Genomic DNA, 18,546 nt, shown 5'->3' with positions numbered 1-18,546 from the left:
TATCAGGAATTAGGAGGCAGCAAGTCACGTGGCCTAGATGACATTTGTCACTGGGTTCCTGGAGGTGATTTCCAAAAGGTTGGAGCAAGTCCTGTGTGTTGAAATCTTGGAGGTGAACAAGCTGCTCCCAACTGCGAAAATATTAGTGAGCACTCAAACCTTTGGGTCTATAGGAACGGCTTCAACAGCATGGAAGTATGTGAGCAGAAGTCATCCGAGACCACAAGGTACATGTTTCGAATATGGGGACCCGCACCTGCGGGGAGATTGCAGGAAATTTCACAGCAGGGTGTGCAATGACAGAGCAGGTCAACAAAAGAGTCAAAGAGGTTGGAGAAAAGAGATGGATATCATTCAATGATCCGGATTTTCAAGTGGAATTCGACGGGAATCTAAAGCTGAAATGAAGTGGGTCAGGTGGCCTGAAATTTTGAAGAGAGAATGAGATCTCGCAAATGAAGAAGAGCTCAACAAGCAGGAGCTTTCTTCTATATGTGGCAGGCTGATCGGGCATTACTCCATTGCCGGCTGGCTTAGACCAGCATGCAGTTACATCAAGAGGCATGCCAGATGGAGTCGTGTCATGTGAGGGGCAGCAAAAATGCTGGTGAAGCGCAGGCTTGGGATGCTGGCTGAGCTGATGCAAGAGTTTTCTCTGAAGCTACATGTAATCAAGGTGGCTTCCGAGAAAAACAGAGCAAATTTTCTCATAAAAGTGAGAAAGAGCTCGCTTGTGCCCAAAAATGAGGGTGTTGCTGCAGTGTCTGACCTGGATAATTCTGGAGTGCAAGAGTTGCATTATGTGCACCATATGACGGTAGAAAGGACGTTGTATCTGGTGAGAAAAGTCGACCCGAGTGTCATCAAGGAACAAGTAAAGTAAGTGATCAGGACTTGCGACAGGTGTCAGTCAATTGACCTTGCTCCAAGCACACACGAAGCTAGAGAACCAAGTGTGACTGGAACCTGGGAAAGACTGGCAGTTAATGTAACCCATTACAAACCATATGTGGGCTTACATGACAATGATTAGCTGTGGTCCCGGGCGCCTTGCTCTATGGAGAAGGCTGCGAGGTGAAACAGCCAGTGAAATAGCGGCAACCCTCGACATGTGTTTCTAGAGCGAGGTCCAGTGGAAAAGCTCCTAACCGACAATGGTACCGCATTTAGATCGGTAGCAGTGGCGGATGTACTGAAGAAATGGAATATGTCAGTTCTTCAGAGCTACCTATAAACCCAGTGGCAACGGGATTATAGAAAGAAACCAGCGAACAATAAAGGTAATGGCAAATAGAGGGAGCACCTCACCTGAGCAAGCTGTCTACTGGTACAATATATTGCCTAGATCGGGACAAGTGCAAGAGACAGTTCCACACCTAGCGATATTCACATACTCCTGGAGGCATCCCAGGATTCTTCCAGCAAGCAGGGAGACAGAGGCAACAGGGACCATCAAATTTGGGGATGAAGTATGGGTTAAACTCCCAGGAACGTGATGTACAACACAGCGAAGCAGAGGACGCGTGACCGGGAGTAATAAAAGCAACAACATTGCAGTAGATGGGGTACTAAGACATATCTGGCCAGTGGAAAGTGATGTGCAGCAAGAGGGTGGTGAGACACCTCGGAGGCCGAGTAGAGAAAGACAATCGCCACAGTGGATGAGGGAGTACGAAATGTGATCTAAAGATCAGGGGGGCATGTTGTCTTAAGTTAAGGAAACATAAGTCTTACCATGTGTGTGTGTGTCAGGCGATAAAGAGAAAGAGATTAAAGATGCCACCTGTGGTTTTAAGCTGTAGTCTCATGAAATCTCGTCACACACATGCAAATGGAGAAGATAGGCTGCTTTTATACAGCCTGAGTTGAGAAGTAGGATTGTGACTTTTGGTGATGGTTGGAATTTTAGCCATGCATATGGGGAACCACTGTCACGACTTCTCATGAGTTGATCAACAAAAGAACATTGATTCCAATGTATTTGGAAGGGAATGTGTTAGCGGCCTACCTGGAAATAGGAGAGGCAGACCAGACCGATGCAGAGAGTATCGAAAACAGATTCAAGACTGCATTTTCGGAGAGCATTTTTGAGGCATAAAATAAGTTTAGAAGAGTTACATGGATTGGAGAATCAGTAGATGCAGCAGAAACAAGGCATCTGACAGGACGCAGCCTTAAGAAGACTGTTAAACTGATTATCGTAAGTAGTCTTCCTGATGACATTTCTATGGAACTATAACGACTGTCTGGGATTGAAACCATGAAGGAGATTTTGAGGCATGTCAGTGCTGGAAAAATATCCTGGTGAACTGGGAGCAGTTGCAACTTTTATGGTAAACAATCCCAGCAGAGAGGAGCAGATGGCTAAAAGACAAATTTACCAGTAAATACTTCAGATATCAAGGATCCCATCTGATGAAAGACTGTAGAGAGCCGCGACCAGGAATTATGTTTTTGGTTTAGCCAGATTGGGGACATTAGTAAGGATTGCACTTCGATACAATTACAACTATTACATCAATAGTCACCCGTTTAATACTGGAAAGGCGTCTGAACATTTGTTGCCACACTGTTAGCAGAACGACGGCTTTCCTTTGATATGAAACAAGCCATATTTTGTTAATAATTTCTTTGAATCATGTTGTGGTAAACATCTTGGATTTCCCGGTCGCCATCTTGAATTTTTCATAGTATAATAATAATGCAAATGATAATGTCCATCAGAATATTATTTCCTTTGATGATAAAGTTTTACTTACCATTTTTCTGAGCTGTTTTTATGATTTTTCTACTTAAAGTTTAAACTGATGCTAATTAATCCGTAAGTTACCAAGTGAGACAGTCGTAAATACAGCCAGTGAACCTTCATGGTGTTATATGTTTAAAATTTCATCACAATATCTTAAAAAGATCTGAATTTACAGCTTTTTAAAGATGGATTAGTCTGTAAATTGTGCAAATTTCCTACCATTTTTAGTCACAAGCTTATATGCATTTGAATAGGACTGACTTCAGACAAAATGTCCAGTGAACCACACATTTTTTGATAATTTGAATGGTCATAACACCAGTTCTAATGAGCTGATTTTCTATATTTCTTTGTTTTTTTTTATGCTCTTTTCAATAATACTTTATTTGAGCTTATTCGATGTAAAGAAATAAAATGTCAAATTGCTAATATAAAAGAGTTGTGAAGAGGTAATATGGAGTAATAATGCTAAATGCTTCAAATGCTCTCCGTCAAAATAGCCGAAAATGATGTACAGTGCCGGCAAAAAGAAAGTCCACACTTGTAATTTTTTCAAAAATTGCAAATTTAAGCTAAATTTAATGTAACTGTTTAAACAACCTATACCTCATTTGATTGGCCTTTTATTCATCCATAATTTTATCTGTTTATATTTGACTTTTAATTGAAATATTCTAGCGTTCACATCAATTAAAAAAAAACAACTTAAAATTGAGGCAAAAAGAAAGTCCGCAGCAACAAATCCGCTTAAATTATCGCCCCTAAATCAGTTTAAAATATCCACTAACAGGCAACAAAGCATCTCTAATCGTAATTGATGTTTTTCCAGGTCATACAATGTAACATTTAGTCCATATGGCACGATTTTCTCTTAGTTATCATCAGGAGCTTGTTAATCTCCACTTTTCTAGTTTATCGAAGCGAGAAATCAGCAGCATGTGATGAGAAAACGGTACAAATGACTGTGCAAAAGCACCAAAACTGCCAGTGTTCGTGATGCCCCTAAAGCTTGTTGTACTAGAGTTACTTCTAGTTGTTTTCCCTCTGACCACAAACTCAACTGGTAGCCAACCCTGACACATGAGTGTGAAACCTCCAACTGTTCGTATGATCTTTCTTGATTGGACAAGACTAATCTCTGTGAGGCCCATTTTGATTAAATGCTTTGGTCCCCCAAGACAAATGGCGGCACCACTGTCGGGAAAAACCTTTAGCGTTGTACTACAACTCCTAGGGATATTGACAGCTTGTCTGGGATCTGGTTTTGGTGAGAATGGGATTACTGATGCCTTTATTTCAGTTAACAGACCACCTTCTGTAGTCATAATGGTGCCCCTCATTTGATCGAATTTGATATGGGCCATGAGTGTATTCATGGGAGCTTCTTGGTCTTCAAAACTTTTTATCACTGCTGGGCGATATTTCTTTGTCCGGCACACTGCTGAGAAATGGTTAAGTTTCCCACAAGTGTTGCACATTTGATTCCATGCCGGACATGTTAAATGGCGGGCACTTGTCCTTGGAGTACCGTGTTGGTGACTACCGCAACCTATGCAGGTTTGACGGGGTTCTTTATCAGCAATGTTATCGTTGTGAGTAGCAGTAGAGCTAGTGCAAATATTGCCTCTGCTAGTCCGTACAGCACTGTTTTTTTTTTTTTTGTGATACATTGACATCCGGACTGTAGCTATGTCTGAGGTATCAGTCATTGCGGTTTGGTCCCGTAGTGCAGACTCAAATGCCTCAGCATGCCAAATATTTTGGTTGAGAGTTTTTAGCAACCCGGCTTTTGCCAGTAGATCGGTCTGAAGCGTATCATTCGATATCCCTTTGATAAATTGGTCCTTCATGTAAATGTCGGACAGGTCGTGATCGCAGTTGGGGCATGAGAAATTACAGTCTATGGCCGTGGACCTAAGACGAACAAGGTATTGTTGGATGGGTTCATCTTCATGCTGTGATATAGATGCAAATGTCATCCGATGGACCATGGGATTTGATTTTTGAGTTACCAATGCTTCTGTCATCTCTAGCAGCTTGTCTGGGTTGGTGGTGAAGAACTTAGGGTACGTATTTATGATTGCGTTTTGAACGGATTCATCAGCGCAACTGTATAACTGGGTATTGGCCTGAGAAGTTGGCATGTCCGTTATTCTGGTGAATACTTCCCAGTCAATCCGAAATTTTCTGAATTGTTGAGGGGTCATTTCGAGATGAAGTTGGGGAGGCCTGGCAGCTGGTGCCTTAGCATAGGTGGTCTGGGTAGCAGGCTCCTTGGCTTGCCGAAGGATAGACAGAGCTTCTCCCATTGTTGTGATTCCCAATTCTCTTAGCATGGCTCGATCCATTACTTGAAGGTTTTCTTTCCTCAGTTTTTCCTTCACAAAAGTTGCAGCGTAGCTCTTGGCGGAATCGGCAGCAATGCCTGCTTTGAGGAAATAGTCTTCCCAATCTTCTGTCTCGAATCCTGTTCGTAGCGCCATGTTGGATTGTGTAGTGGACTTTTGGTCAGCGTTCAAGTTGTGGATAACTTGACAAAGACTAAAGTTACTTCTCATGAAAGAGGAGAACTATTTATGGCACAATGGGAGATTCCATTGTGCACACATGGGCCAGTCTATTCCTTGGATTGTGATTGGCTGAATCGCCTGATTGGATATGCTTGTACATAAATACAAGCCCTCAGTCCAGCTCAATCTGGTGTCTGTCTTGTGCATAAGCCGAGTCTTTATCGTCACGTTGGTTTGTTATTTTTTCCTGCGATTGTTTCACATATTGTTATTATTATTGTTATTGCCGTGTTAAATTTGTTTTATTTGTTAAAGTTGTTATTGCTGTTATCTTCCTGCTGTTATTTTTGAACGGGACTTTTACCCTATTTTTTTATTTTTATTTTTTTCCCTCTCTAACCCGTCGGCCATGGCGTCCGCCAGCAATGTGCCGTCGGAAGAGGACAAAAGTGGCGAACAAAAGAATGGGTGGGCGAAACCACCCAAAGTTAAAATTGACGTTAACAACTTTTTAACGGAAGCAAGGAAATGTCTGCAATATGTTACAGACACAGGAGTTACTTTGGAAGCACCACGGCTACAGGAATTTGCCAAGAAAACGATTTCACTTTTTGTGATTGATCGCAAGACCAAAAAATTGATCAGGTCAACTAAGGAAACGGTAACCAAATTACTGGCAACGGCAGGAATGCGTGTGGATCGTGTAACGAAATGCAGAGGCTACAATACCTGGGCCGCCCTGTTTAAAACAGAGGAAGAATGCGTCGCTATAACCAAAAAGGAAATCATTACACAAGACTACATATTAAGAATGGAGTACCTAGGACGGAGGAGAACGACTGTTTCCATTTTCGAAGTTCCAGGGGCGGTCCCAGGTGAATATCTAGCTGCCTACCTCCTGAAATTCGGTGATATCACTGGTATAGAGGTGGACCAGTACAACAAAGAAGCTTTCCTCGAAATACCCTACTTCCTGGAAGCAGGAGCTGAAAAACTCCCCATTGTGGTCACAGGGAGGAGGCCGACCTGCTGGATTTGTAGTGAAGTAGGTCACTTAACTTACACCTGTCCGAAAAAGATAAAAACCAATGTGACAAACACAACAAACCCTAAAGAGGTGGTTGTTGGGCACCTCGAACCTGAGGCTAGAACGCCAAATACAAGCAAAACAATTGAAGTGATTAAAGAAATCACAACAGAAGAAATTCGAGGAAAAATTCAACTCTGAGATGGAATCGCCCAAAAAGAGAGAATGGACACTGGTACCGTTTACTAAATCGCCTCGTAAAACGTACGCGGATAAACTGATCAAAGAGCAGATATTAGACATTAGGACCAGTAAAGACCCGGGGGGGCAACAAGTTTAAGGCCCTGCTAAAACTAAAGGACTCGCTTGATGAAAAGCGCAAGCAAAGCGAGAAGAAAAAAGAAAAAGAAAAAGAAAAAAAGATATTAGATTTCCCCCAATCTCTTCCCCGAAAAGCCTGCCCCTCCTCCAAAAGAGAAAAGATCACCCCGTAAAGCGCCACCCCTCTCTCCCGCAAACGTACCAAAAAGAGACCCAAAGTTGACAACCCTTGGCTCCCCATCCAAAAAGACCCCTAAACCGTCCCCTAAACCGTCTCCATTCTGCTCCCCAAACAATACACCCAAAAAATCCCCCCCCCCCCGCTTCCCCTATGAAAATTGACATGCCCCCTCCTCCATCACCTCACCCTTCTACTTCTGAAAAGAAAAGACAAAGAAGTCCCTCCGTGGAAAAAGACCAAAAAAAGAAAAGACCCCCTTTTTTTCAGGGCAAAGACGTGTGTAAGATCACGGCTGATATAGAGGCCATATCAAAAAATCATGGTAGAAAAGACTACCGAAACCTCTACGCGGTGAAGCAGATAAACAAACTGGACATTACAAACCCAGAAAATTTTCCCAATGCCAAAAGGCTTTTAACTGTGGTTAGAAGTCGTGAAGAGGCCAAAGGAGTTTGGACTATGCTGGAGGAAGCAAACTCTGCTTTTAATATCATTCCTCCAGCAGCCTTTTTTAGCGACTCCGACATACTTAAAATGGAGAAACTATGTGTTGGACGGGTCCCCATAAAAATCCACCCTTCACTTTATAGAGCGATTAAGTTAACATTTCCTCTAGACATCGGTGGTCTGTCCCCTGATGGGGCCATCACTAATGAGATGACCTCTGGATCATTGGGGACAGCTGTCGGTGTCTTGGCACCGTCCATGTTTGTTAAGGATACCCAACCCTAGATAGATCACAATGGCTTTAAGGTTAGCTACTTTGAATGTCCGAGGGTTGAGGGACGCCTCTCGTAAACTTCGAGTTGCACGCGACCTTCAACGCCTCGGGGTGGATATATGCTGTGTACAGGAAACGCACTTCATTCCCAGTGATTATCAGGGTGTACTGCTTAGGGACTTTCAGCTCTATTCAGCACATTTTGATTCCCACTCGAGGGGTATTTCCTGGCTAGTTAGACGCGCTCTTGATGCTTCGTGTGACCCAGTCTATGCTGATCCAGAAGGAAGAGTGCACGTGCTGGATGTTACCGTAAAGGATGTGGCATTTCGATTTATTGGGGTTTATGCTCCCAATAGCCATAGCGAGAGGGTTTCCTTTTTCCGGGGGATCGAGCCCTTCATGAATTCGTCTCGGCGGATAGTTTTAGCGGGAGACTGGAACGCGGTCCTGGATCCCGATTTAGATTGCAGGGGTAATACTTCAAGGGCTACTAACCAGAACCGGGATGCTAAGGCGTTTCGAGACTTTATCGACAAGTTTGATCTTGTCGATAAATTTCGAAACGAAAAGCCCGGGGATGTAGTTTGGACTTGGACAGCTAGACGCGGCTCCGATCCGGTGCAACTTTCGAGTTACATCGATCGGTTCTTAGTTAGGAGAGTCGACTTAGGGCTTTTAGACTGTCCAAGTTTTCATAACAGTTTATTCGGACCATAGGTTAGTCCGGGTTCGGGTAAACTTAGATAGCGTTAAACCTAGGATGGCTAGTTACTGGAAGTTCAACACGTCGTTGTTTGACGTGAAGGGCTTCCGGGAACAGCTTTTACTAACAATACAGAGGGAATTGACGGGAGCCATTATTGGGAATAAGTGGTGGGGAAAATTTAAACAAGTAATTAGGTCCTTCGCTGCTGATTTTAGTCATCGACTCAATCTTAGTTCTAGAGCAGCGAAAGCGGCACTAGATGATAGATTAAAAAGGGCGGTGGAGGAGGGGGATAGTGATAGTTATACTTTAATTAAGGCTGAACTGGACTCCCTGGATAACAGGAAGGACCAGGGTCTAGTAGTTAGGGCTAGGTTAAAAAGAGTGCCGAAAGAGGCAACAAACATGGCCGCGTCAATGCATGCGGAGGAGCGTCGACGTGCGACTGATCGACACATCGCCAGTGTCACATTGCCGGACGGACGAACCGTAACATCAAATGATGGAATCCTGGAGGGTTTTCGAGCTCATTTGCAGGAGCTTTTTACCATGGAGCCCGGTCTGGAGATTGAACAGTTTGACACGTATTTAGCTGATTTTTCTCGCCTTGAAGCGACCGAAGCAGCTACATGTGAAGGTAGCATAAAAGAGGAAGAAGTCCTTGAGGCTCTGAAACAAGTCGGGCTAGACAGGACCCCTGGGATTGATGGTCTGCCTTACGAAGTGTACTTGAGGCTGTCGCCCATTTTTATTCCTTTGCTGGCCACACTCTTCAACTCCTGGTTTAGGAACGGGTCTATTCCTCAGTACTTTACCAGGGGGATCATTAAATTGCTTCGCAAAGATAAAAATGGAGGGGATGGGATTAGCAATTTCCGGCCCTTAACAATGTTAAACACAGAGTTAAAGATTTTGGCCAAGATCTTAGCAAATCGTATGCAGGTTGTTTTACATCGTCTCATAAGTCCCGAACAGACGTGTTCTGTTAAGGGCCGGACGATTCAAGATAATTTGCACGCGATACGCTTGATCATAGAGAAAGTCGACACAGAAGCCGCGCTGATCAATTTAGATCAGTCCAAAGCATTCGATAGGGTGGACCATCGTTACCTAGGGGCTGTTCTTTGCTCGGCTGGGTTTGGACCCCAGTTTCGCTCATGGATTCGTCTCTTGTATGCTAACCCCGGTGCTATGGTGGAGGTGAATGGGGTGAGATCGAAGCCCTTCAGGTTAACAAGATCTATCCGTCAAGGTTGTCCGTTATCACCCATGCTGTATGTCATCGCGCTTGAGCCCTTTTTGCGCCAGCTTAGGGTTAATCCGGTCCTTCGCGGGATTACTTTGCCAGGTGGTTCTACCCCAGTAAAGTATACCGCCTATGCCGACGACGTGACTGTGCTTGTAACGAGCAATGCCGAGATTAGAGTCGTCGATATGGAAACAAGATGGTATGCACAGGTAACAGGGGCCATAATCAACCACGTTAAGTCTATTGGCTTACGTGTTGGTGCCTGGAGGGGAACGCACCTTCAGGAGCCCTTTGGCTGGACTGATGGGCCCTGCAAGCTACTCGGCGTCTGGTTTGGCCCCGACCTCCAGCTGGAGAAAAATTGGTCAGAAGTGTTGAAAGTGGTCAAGACCACAGCTCATTTGTGGTCTTTGAGAAATCCAACTTTAAAGGGTCGGGCGGAGGTATGCAATACTCATATCTACCCCCTGATCCTATACCGTCTATCAGTGCTTCCACTCCCGGAGTCCTCACTACTTGAACTAGTGCGTGCTCTTTTCGCGTTCTTATGGCGCGGAAAGCAAGCCATGGTTGCTCGGGAGATCTGTTGCCTGCATCCGTCTGAAGGCGGTCTGGGTATGCCTAATATCAAAATACGTAGACACACTCTAAGGCTGATATACCTGGACCGAATGTGTACACCTGACTTAGGGAACGGTGTCTTCTGGATGGAAGACACTAAGAAAGCCTTTCCGGCTTTGGAGAGTGTGCATTCGGCTGAGGGGGAGGCACGCAGGAGGCCCCGAAACGAATGCCATTTCTATTACGAGTGTCGACAGGCGTTGAGGTTCCTTCAACGGGTGAATGAAAGCCTCTCTGACACCCGGCTGTTGTCTCGCAAAGCGCTATATAGGGTTTTAGTGAGGGGATCTGTCCGAGACGAAAAGATTGAGGAGTTCGGTTTCACGAATGGGGAGCGTCGCTCGATATGGCCTTGGGCGCCCGGGATGAGCTGTTTCGATAACTACGAGGCATCACTCACCTGGTTGGTAATCCGAGATGCCCTCTGGGTTCACAAAAAACTTTTCATAGCGGGTTTTACAATGACACCTAGTTGTGTCCGATGCGGAGATTGGGAGGAAGACCTAAGCCATGCTTTCTTCCACTGCGCTATCGTTCGACCATTATGTGAGTTAGTTGAGAGCTTCACAGTTCGCATACTAAACGGGCGTTTTTTTGTACTGGATGCGGTTTCCCCGTGCTGCAATTGGGCGCCGAGTATGAAGAAAGAGGAACGTTATGTTTTTCTGTGTTTGCTAGCTGTTATGAGAGGCGTGATTTGGTCGACACGACAGAAGGAGGTTTATGGAGATGAGACCTTCACTGCTCCCCAGCTTGTTCTCATTTTCAAGCATCGGTTGAAAATGCGAATTAAGCTGGAGAAGGTGAAACTCACTCCTGTGAATTTCAACGAAAGGTGGGTGAAAGCTTCGCGACTGTGTAGAGTGACTGGAGCTGGCCTTGAATTCGTTTCTGATTTGATTTAGGTCAAAAAGGATTTTGGGTGTCCTGAACTAACAAGACATCAGTATCGGACCGATTAGTTTAGTATAGGTTAGTTAGGCTTTATTGTTTGATTTTTTAGCTTAGCTAGAGTATGTATGTGTTCATCGTCCCAGTCCCTCTTTTAGTTTGCCCTTGTCCCCCCCCCTTTTTTTCCCCCCCACCTTAGGTTCGATAATCCCCATTCCCGACCCCAATTAGGTGACGGATGGACTGCTTTGTCAGTGATGCAGGTCGTTTTTGTGGTGTTTATTCAATAAAGTCAGTTTTCGTGTGGACCTGCGTCTTTTCGACTGACAAAGCTTTCTATCTGCCACAATTAGTAGTGGGGGGGCTCTTTTACTAACTACTATTTTTTCATTGTAAATATTTCATTCTTTTTTGTATATAAAATTTTTAGCCCCAACCCCCCCACATCATGAATATATCATTTTTCGGGTTATAATTAGGATTCCCATAGAGTGATTCTGGTATTCTGGTGAAAGAGTCTAGTTAAGTTAACTTTATGTTAGATAGGTCCACATTAACCCCCCCCCTATTTTTGGCCTTGTGCCACATTTTGTATATATATTTATGCAAATAAATATTGTCTTGTGCATAAGCTGGACCCTCGGTAAGTGTTGATGCTATTATTATTATTATTATTATTGTTGTTGTTCTGTGTTATTGACTAACACAGTTCTTTTGATTATTCTACAAGGGAAGACAATGCTGTAAAGATCCGCAGCCTCAGAAACAGATTTGAAATGGCTCCCCAAATCCAAACAACAGTGCAATCTTCTGTAAAATTGCTCTCTTTCTAATTTCAAGAACAGATTAAAGGAATTTAATTTGCGAGGATATGTTGCAAGACGCAAGCCAATGATTTCTGTAAAGAACAGAAAGCGTCGTCTGGATTCGTCAGATGCAATGAAGATCATGACTCTTCATATTTGTCAAAAGTGCTTTTTAGTGATGAAAGCAAGTTCAATAGGCTAGTCAGTGATGGTAGGCAGTACGTCCGTTGGGGAAAGACAAAGAATTTAATTCTAGGTGCTCAGTTTCAACGCTGCAAGGTGGTGGAGGTTCAGTATTGGTATGGGGCATTATTAATAACAATGGTCCAGGGCCTATAGTTCGCTTGCAAGGTCGAATTAAATCGACCAAGTACATTAATATGTTGACTGAGCATTTTCTACCCTATTTTGGTCAGAATTTGGATGATAATCCCATCTTCGTGCAAGATAATGCTCCCATTCACACATCTGGCAATGTCAAGAGGTTCCTGGAAGAGCATGATATTCCGTGTTTGGATTGGCCTGCACAATCTCCAGACCTTAATCCTATCAAAAACATATGGCATTACATTAAACAGCTACGCAATGATAAAATTTTAAATTTGGAAGAACTCTGGACGAAAATTAAAGAAAAATGGGATGTCTTTTCCCCGGAATATTACTGCAAAATTGCAGAAGGGCTATGCTACTAAATATTAACTATTTCATTGTATTCCTGTTGTATTTGTGTTGCATTAATGTCCTAAACTTACATTTAAATAATTTTCCATTGTGCAGCCTTTCTTTTTGCCTACTCAATTTGAAGCTATTTTTTTAAAAATTGATGAGAACACTAGAATATTTCAATTAAAAGTCAAATATGAACAGGTAAAAGTATAGAATAATAAAAGGCCAATCAAATGAGGTATAGTTTGTTTAAACAGTTACATTAAATTTAGCTTAAATTTGCAGTTTTTGAAAAAAATTACAAGTGCAGACTTTTTTTTGCCTCCTGTGTATGTACCAGTCATGGAATGAAGATGAAAAAAAAAAAAAAAAAAACTCACGTAATTTGATCAAGTAGTTTTTTGTTGTTTCTTTTTTTAAGAAAATCAAATTTGACGACTAAGCGAATTGTAGTGTTTTCGTCGGCCATGATGTAATCTGATAAAATAAATAAGGTGGGGGAGGGGCAACTCAATTCAAAGTGTCGAGGTCAAAATTAGCCTCATGTTTAATACAGTTTAGTAGTAAAATTGCTAAAAATCGTAAATTTTTATGGTAAATTGTTATATTAGATCCACTTCCAAAATTTTCTTTAAAATGACAACTTTTAAAGGTTTTCAACTTTGCTGAATAAGAAAATTTGCAGAGACAAGTAGTTTCAAAATATAAAGACCTGTAGTATACATTGTAATTCACTAGCCGTCATGTTTGTACACGCGCACGATAAACAAATATACTTGTCTGTGACTGCCACCCACCCCTCCAATTTTTTTTTTATAGAATTTGAGGGTGGATATGCTGACAGCGAACATCAGTCAAATTTGGGGCAAATATTCCTCCCCCCCATGGGCTGTTTATTCCGAAAGCCGTCCTTCATATGGGGGAGGTTAGAAATGCCTATTCCGAAAGCCGTCCTTAACATGGGGAGGTTAGGAATGTCTATTCCAAAAGCCGTTCTTAACATGGGGAGGTTAGGAATGTCTAGTCTAAAAGCCGTTCTTAACATGGGGAGGTTAGGAATGTCTATTCTAAAAGCCGTTCTTACCACAAAATTACTCAAGGAAGTGAAAAAAAGCTGTAATTTTTTTTTGTTTTACACGCATGCACATCACTGATAGTGTTTTCTTACATGATGCATTCGCACGCACACAAGCGTAATAAAGTCACATCATGGAGGAATCTTTAGCGAACATTACAAATAACAAGTTAGAAACAAAAAATGTGGTTCATTTTTTTGTAACGTAGTTTTTAATGCTTTTTAATTGATATAAAAAATTCAGTTTTCACGAGCGATTTACAAAATTTGATGTTTTTCGTTTTTTTGGTGGGAGGGAGTATTCAATTATAGAACTTGTATAGCTTAACAGGTGCTTTTGCAGTTTAATTGACCGTTTTTCCATAAGTAACGTGCCGACATTTATCGAGCAGAGTACCGTTTAACATTTCACAAAAATTCTGTGTTTACATTTGGAGGGATGAGTGCGAGGAGGCGAGGGTCGTTTCATTTTTGCAATCGCAAATATAAAGAAAAAAATGAACGAAAAACATGTTTTTGTAAACCGCTCATGAAAGCTTAATTTTTTTTAGATCAATTAAAAAAGCACTAACACAAAAAGTGAACAATATTTAAAAAAACAAAACAAAAACTTATTTCAAATGTCTGCTAAAGATTCTTCCGCGATGTGACACGTCACTTTGTTACGCTCGTGCGCACGCATCATATAAGGAAATACTACCGAAACAAATATGCATTGTGATTTTTACTTTTTAATTACGGAAACTAATAAAATGTTAAATGTTAAAAATAAATGTGATTTCTCTTCGGTCTGTGTGCATGCGCAGTTAGCTGACTTTCATCATTATAGCTGATTATACAAAGAAAATAATCCCTTAGAAAAATATTAATATCTCAAAAACTATTAATTTGTGACGGATACGGTTTTCGGATTTTTTTTCAGAACACCGAAATTTACTAAAAAAAATTTTTTTTCTACTAGTTCAAATTCACGATTTTCTTAAAATTTTACTTATTTTATTTATTTATTTATGAAAAGTATTTCTTGTGATTTAAAATGTCCGCTATGTATTCATGTGCCTTGTGAAATGTCACGTGACCGTGCGCGCTCCCAAACCAGACCATATTCACGCATTTGCCTGTACAAAATGGCCACCCGTGATAACATAGAATTGCATGGTTTAATATTTGGAAAACTACTTGTTTTCGTCTAATTTTAATTTTTCGCAAATACTACACTGTGACAAGGTAGTTTGGTACGCGAGTGCATTTAACAGCCTTTGTTTATGCTCGTGCATAGAGTAAACGAAGGCTAGGCTGTGAAATGGGAAATAGTCCCAGAGTTCAGGAATTAATACCATGCAAAAGAAATCAAACAAAAAAAAAAGCCAATAAACACAAAAGATGCCCCTTTCTCAGGTGGCCAGAAAGTGGGTACTCATTTTAAGTTAAATTTACATAGAAAATTGATCACCTACTTTTCGAAAAAATAATTTCTTTTTATCATGAAAACTATTTTTTTGCAACGGAAACGGTTTACAGATTCGTTTTTAGCATGGTATTAACCCCTGAACCCACAAACTACTTTCCACTATTTTGCAGCTTCCGTGTGCGCTGTACAGGGTTGCCAATTTAGCGGGTTTCCCCGCTAGATCTGGAGAGTTCGTTTGAAATCTAGAGGGTAAATTTTGGATCCAGCGGCTAGCGGTTTTTTCCTCTAAAATCTGGAGATTTCGTTTTGAAGAAATTGAAACGGGGGGGGGGGACGCAAACATTAATTAGTAAGATATACACAGCTAACAGCAGCCAGGTCAAAACAAGTCTAAAAAAAGTTCAGTGTTTTAATATTCAACTGTAAATTTGGCCAAGTAGGTGTGAAGTGAACACTTCAAAATAGATAAGGGTTCAGGACCAATAAGAGAAAATACAAATTAAACTGGAAGAGTCAATGATAAAAATCTGGAAATAGGATCCCTAACTTGGGGTCTTGTGGCTCTGTTTGTTTCATTTTTTTTATCAGCCAAGATAGGTTAATTCAGGCTTATATCATTTTTTAACTAACATTTTTTTTATTCTTTATTTTTAGCAAAATTATTTTTTTAAATAGGATTTTAAAAGTTAAATTAGGTTTGTTTTACTATACACATAGATTTATAAAAGTTGTTAAAAAACAAATATATAACAAATAAATGTTATCAAAGGCAAGATAAGTTACTCTTCTACCTATATGGACACGTTTTAGTCCTGTTGAAACTGAAAATCATTCTGATAACTTATCAGAATATCTTAAATTTTAATGGTAAAAAGTAATTTATTAATACTGTAACTAATCATTTGGAAAAAAAGAAAAATGATTAAAATAAATCGTTCATGAATTACTTTGTTTTTTAAGATTTGAATTCTTAAATATAAATAATAATGTGACAATTTAAATAACATTAATTAAGTGTAGGTATGTTGAAACGGTTTACTGACCAATTTTACCAACTAAATTTGTCTCTTTTTTCAGTCATGATACAGCGAATTAATCGACTTATTATTTTGTTGTCTGATTTTTGCAATTTCTTAAAACTGTTTATTTTTCAAATGTTAATTTGTTTTCTGGGGGTTTGTGGATGTGATCCTTGTGCATTATAATTGGATACAAAAATACATTTTAAGTAAAAAGATCACTATTGCCTAATTGCCTGTCGAAATTAATAAAAATAAATTCAACAAGTCTGAAAAATAATCGTATAGAACATTACAATTACAAGAAAAAAAATCTGTCGAAAAATGCAGTTTTATGTTTCTTTTATTGCAGTCAATACTGACTGATTTTTATTTTGTTTGTTTGTTTTAGTTAAGAAAAAAAAAAAAAATGCTCAAAAAGATCTAAAACTTTTAGATCTTTTTTTTAAGCATTTTTTTTTTTTTTTTTTTTTGTCATTTTTGGAATTTTTACTAATTTCGACATGACATGTAATTAGGTAATAATGTTTTTACTTAAAATGTATTTTTGAGTTTTATTCGTTGATTTTTTATTTTTTTAAATTTTTCTTTTACATAATAGGCATCACCACATTATCAAGGCCAAGAGGCCACTAAAGGATAAGGGTTAAAGAGTGCACAGTAGAAATTGGACAATATAGTAATCATTAGTAATGAAAATTTGGTAAATTTGATAACTTATATGGAACGGCTCATCAAGAACTTATTTACGTTAGACTTGAAGGCAACCATATTGTAGTCAGCCGGAAAGCAGGAAAACAGAAGACAATTCCACAGGCGTGCAGTTCTAAGAAAGAAGCTTTGTTCATGGAATCTACGTTTAGGTTTAGGTACAGATAAAGAGTGGGGGGAATTATTGATAGTGTTTACAGCTAGACGAGTGTTTCTTGTGAAAGTTTGGCGAGGGGGATCATAGATTGAAGCTTAGACGAACACTTTCCATGAAAATAACGATACATCAGAGACAAACTCGCAACATCTCTTCTGTGAGACAGAGGTTGCAAGGAAGAGAAAAGGACATCTCCTACGAGGCTACGAAGTCTATTTTGAACTCTACCAATCTATTGTTATTTTTATTATGCAAATATTTATCTAATTTTTTATAAAAATTGTGATTTCATAATTTGTTTCTTACACAAGCAAAACCTCCCACTAACCAAATAGCAACACATTAATATTTGTGAAAAAGTAATATTTATTTGCAAAAGTCAGATACATTAATATTTGCAAAATGATAAACAAAACAAACAAATTCATACCTGCACATATTTCCATAATTAATATTTTATCCTGTTACTGCTGCGAAAAAAGTCATTGATAAAATCTGACAATCATTTTAGGAGCTAATTAAAAATTGATTTTTTTTTTAAAATCTAAACTCTGTAAATTAGAATTTGCAATTTATTATTCAACAAGGAATATAATTTGAAACTTATAATTTATTGAGTGTGTGTGTGTGTGTTAGGGAGTTTCTGTTCTGTCTCCACTTGGATCTTCCGACCACTCTGTTGTATCAATTAAGATAAAAATGAAATGTAAAAAGTCTTCAGACGTACCTCTCCATCGTACAGTATATCCATACTTTATGCCAGACAGGGATAGCTTCCGTACATTTATATCAGATCTACCTCTGCATTCCATGTTTAAAAAGGATGTGTCCTCTATAGTATCAATCCTAATGGAATGGTTAATTGTAGGTATTGACTGTTTCATACTCTTGAAAAAGTTCCAGCAAAAACCTAACAGCCAGCCGTGCTTCTCTCCAGAATGTGCTGCTTCCATTGTGCACAGAAATCACTTTTTCCATTGTTTAAAACGTAACAGATGTACTGAGACTAAAGCTGCTTTCAGAACTGCCAGCAACCATTGTAAAAAAAGTAATAAAATACGCAAAGAGTTGCATGCTCAGTCCGTCAAGGCCAAAGTAGCTGAGCAGTGGCTTGGTTCCCACTAGTTTTGACAAATAGCAAACAGAATCCTGAACAGAAACGTGTGCTCTATCCCAACTATCATCAATGGACCTGAGGTAATCTCGTCAGCATCATACAAAGCCAAACTCTTTGTCAAGAACTTTGCAGCTAATTCTACCCTTTGCGACAATGGCTGCCAACCCCCAATATTTCCTCCTGTATCAGAAAACATGCTATGTGATATAAAAATATCAGTATGTGATGTTGCCAAGCTAATCAAAAACCTTGATTCCAGTAAAGCAACTGGCCCTGACGGTATTCCAATTATAGTACTCAAAAAACTTCAACCAGAACTAGCATCCATACATACAAAACTATTTAAACGTTGTCTTAAGGAGAATTGCTTCCCATCACCCTGGAAATCTCATCAGTTTGCCCTGTATTTAAGAATTCAGGTGATCGCTCATCCCCCTCTCAGTACAGGCTAATAAGTCTCCTGTGCATAATGAGTAAGTTGCTGGAATCTGTGTTAAATACAGAAGTAATCAACCATCTCAGCAAAAATAACCTTCTTAGTGACACATAATATAGTTTCCGTGTGCTTACAGTTATATCTCATAGGATTAGCAAATCTCTTGACG

The 18,546-nt window shown here is 40.1% G+C and overlaps 1 protein-coding gene and 1 long non-coding RNA gene across 4 annotated transcripts in view; both read right to left on the bottom strand.

Moving 5' to 3' along the window:
• The window catches only part of LOC145291325 (methylosome subunit pICln-like), an 82,250-nt gene that overhangs the window by 60,393 nt on the left and 3,311 nt on the right, over positions 1-18,546 (bottom strand). The window lies entirely within an intron of this gene.
• LOC145291320 (uncharacterized) lies at positions 7,194-7,702 on the bottom strand. The gene is made up of 2 exons (XR_013869381.1): positions 7,314-7,702; positions 7,194-7,250 (listed from the first exon to the last, which is right to left on the bottom strand). It is a non-coding gene; the product is annotated as an uncharacterized LOC145291320 (long non-coding RNA).

This window comes from Euprymna scolopes, chromosome 12 (assembly GCF_053919585.1).
Source record: "Euprymna scolopes isolate OS-2025 chromosome 12, ASM5391958v1, whole genome shotgun sequence".
NCBI classification, from domain to species: Eukaryota; Metazoa; Mollusca; class Cephalopoda; order Sepiida; family Sepiolidae; genus Euprymna; species Euprymna scolopes.
This window is presented reverse-complemented; position numbering and strand designations above follow the sequence as displayed.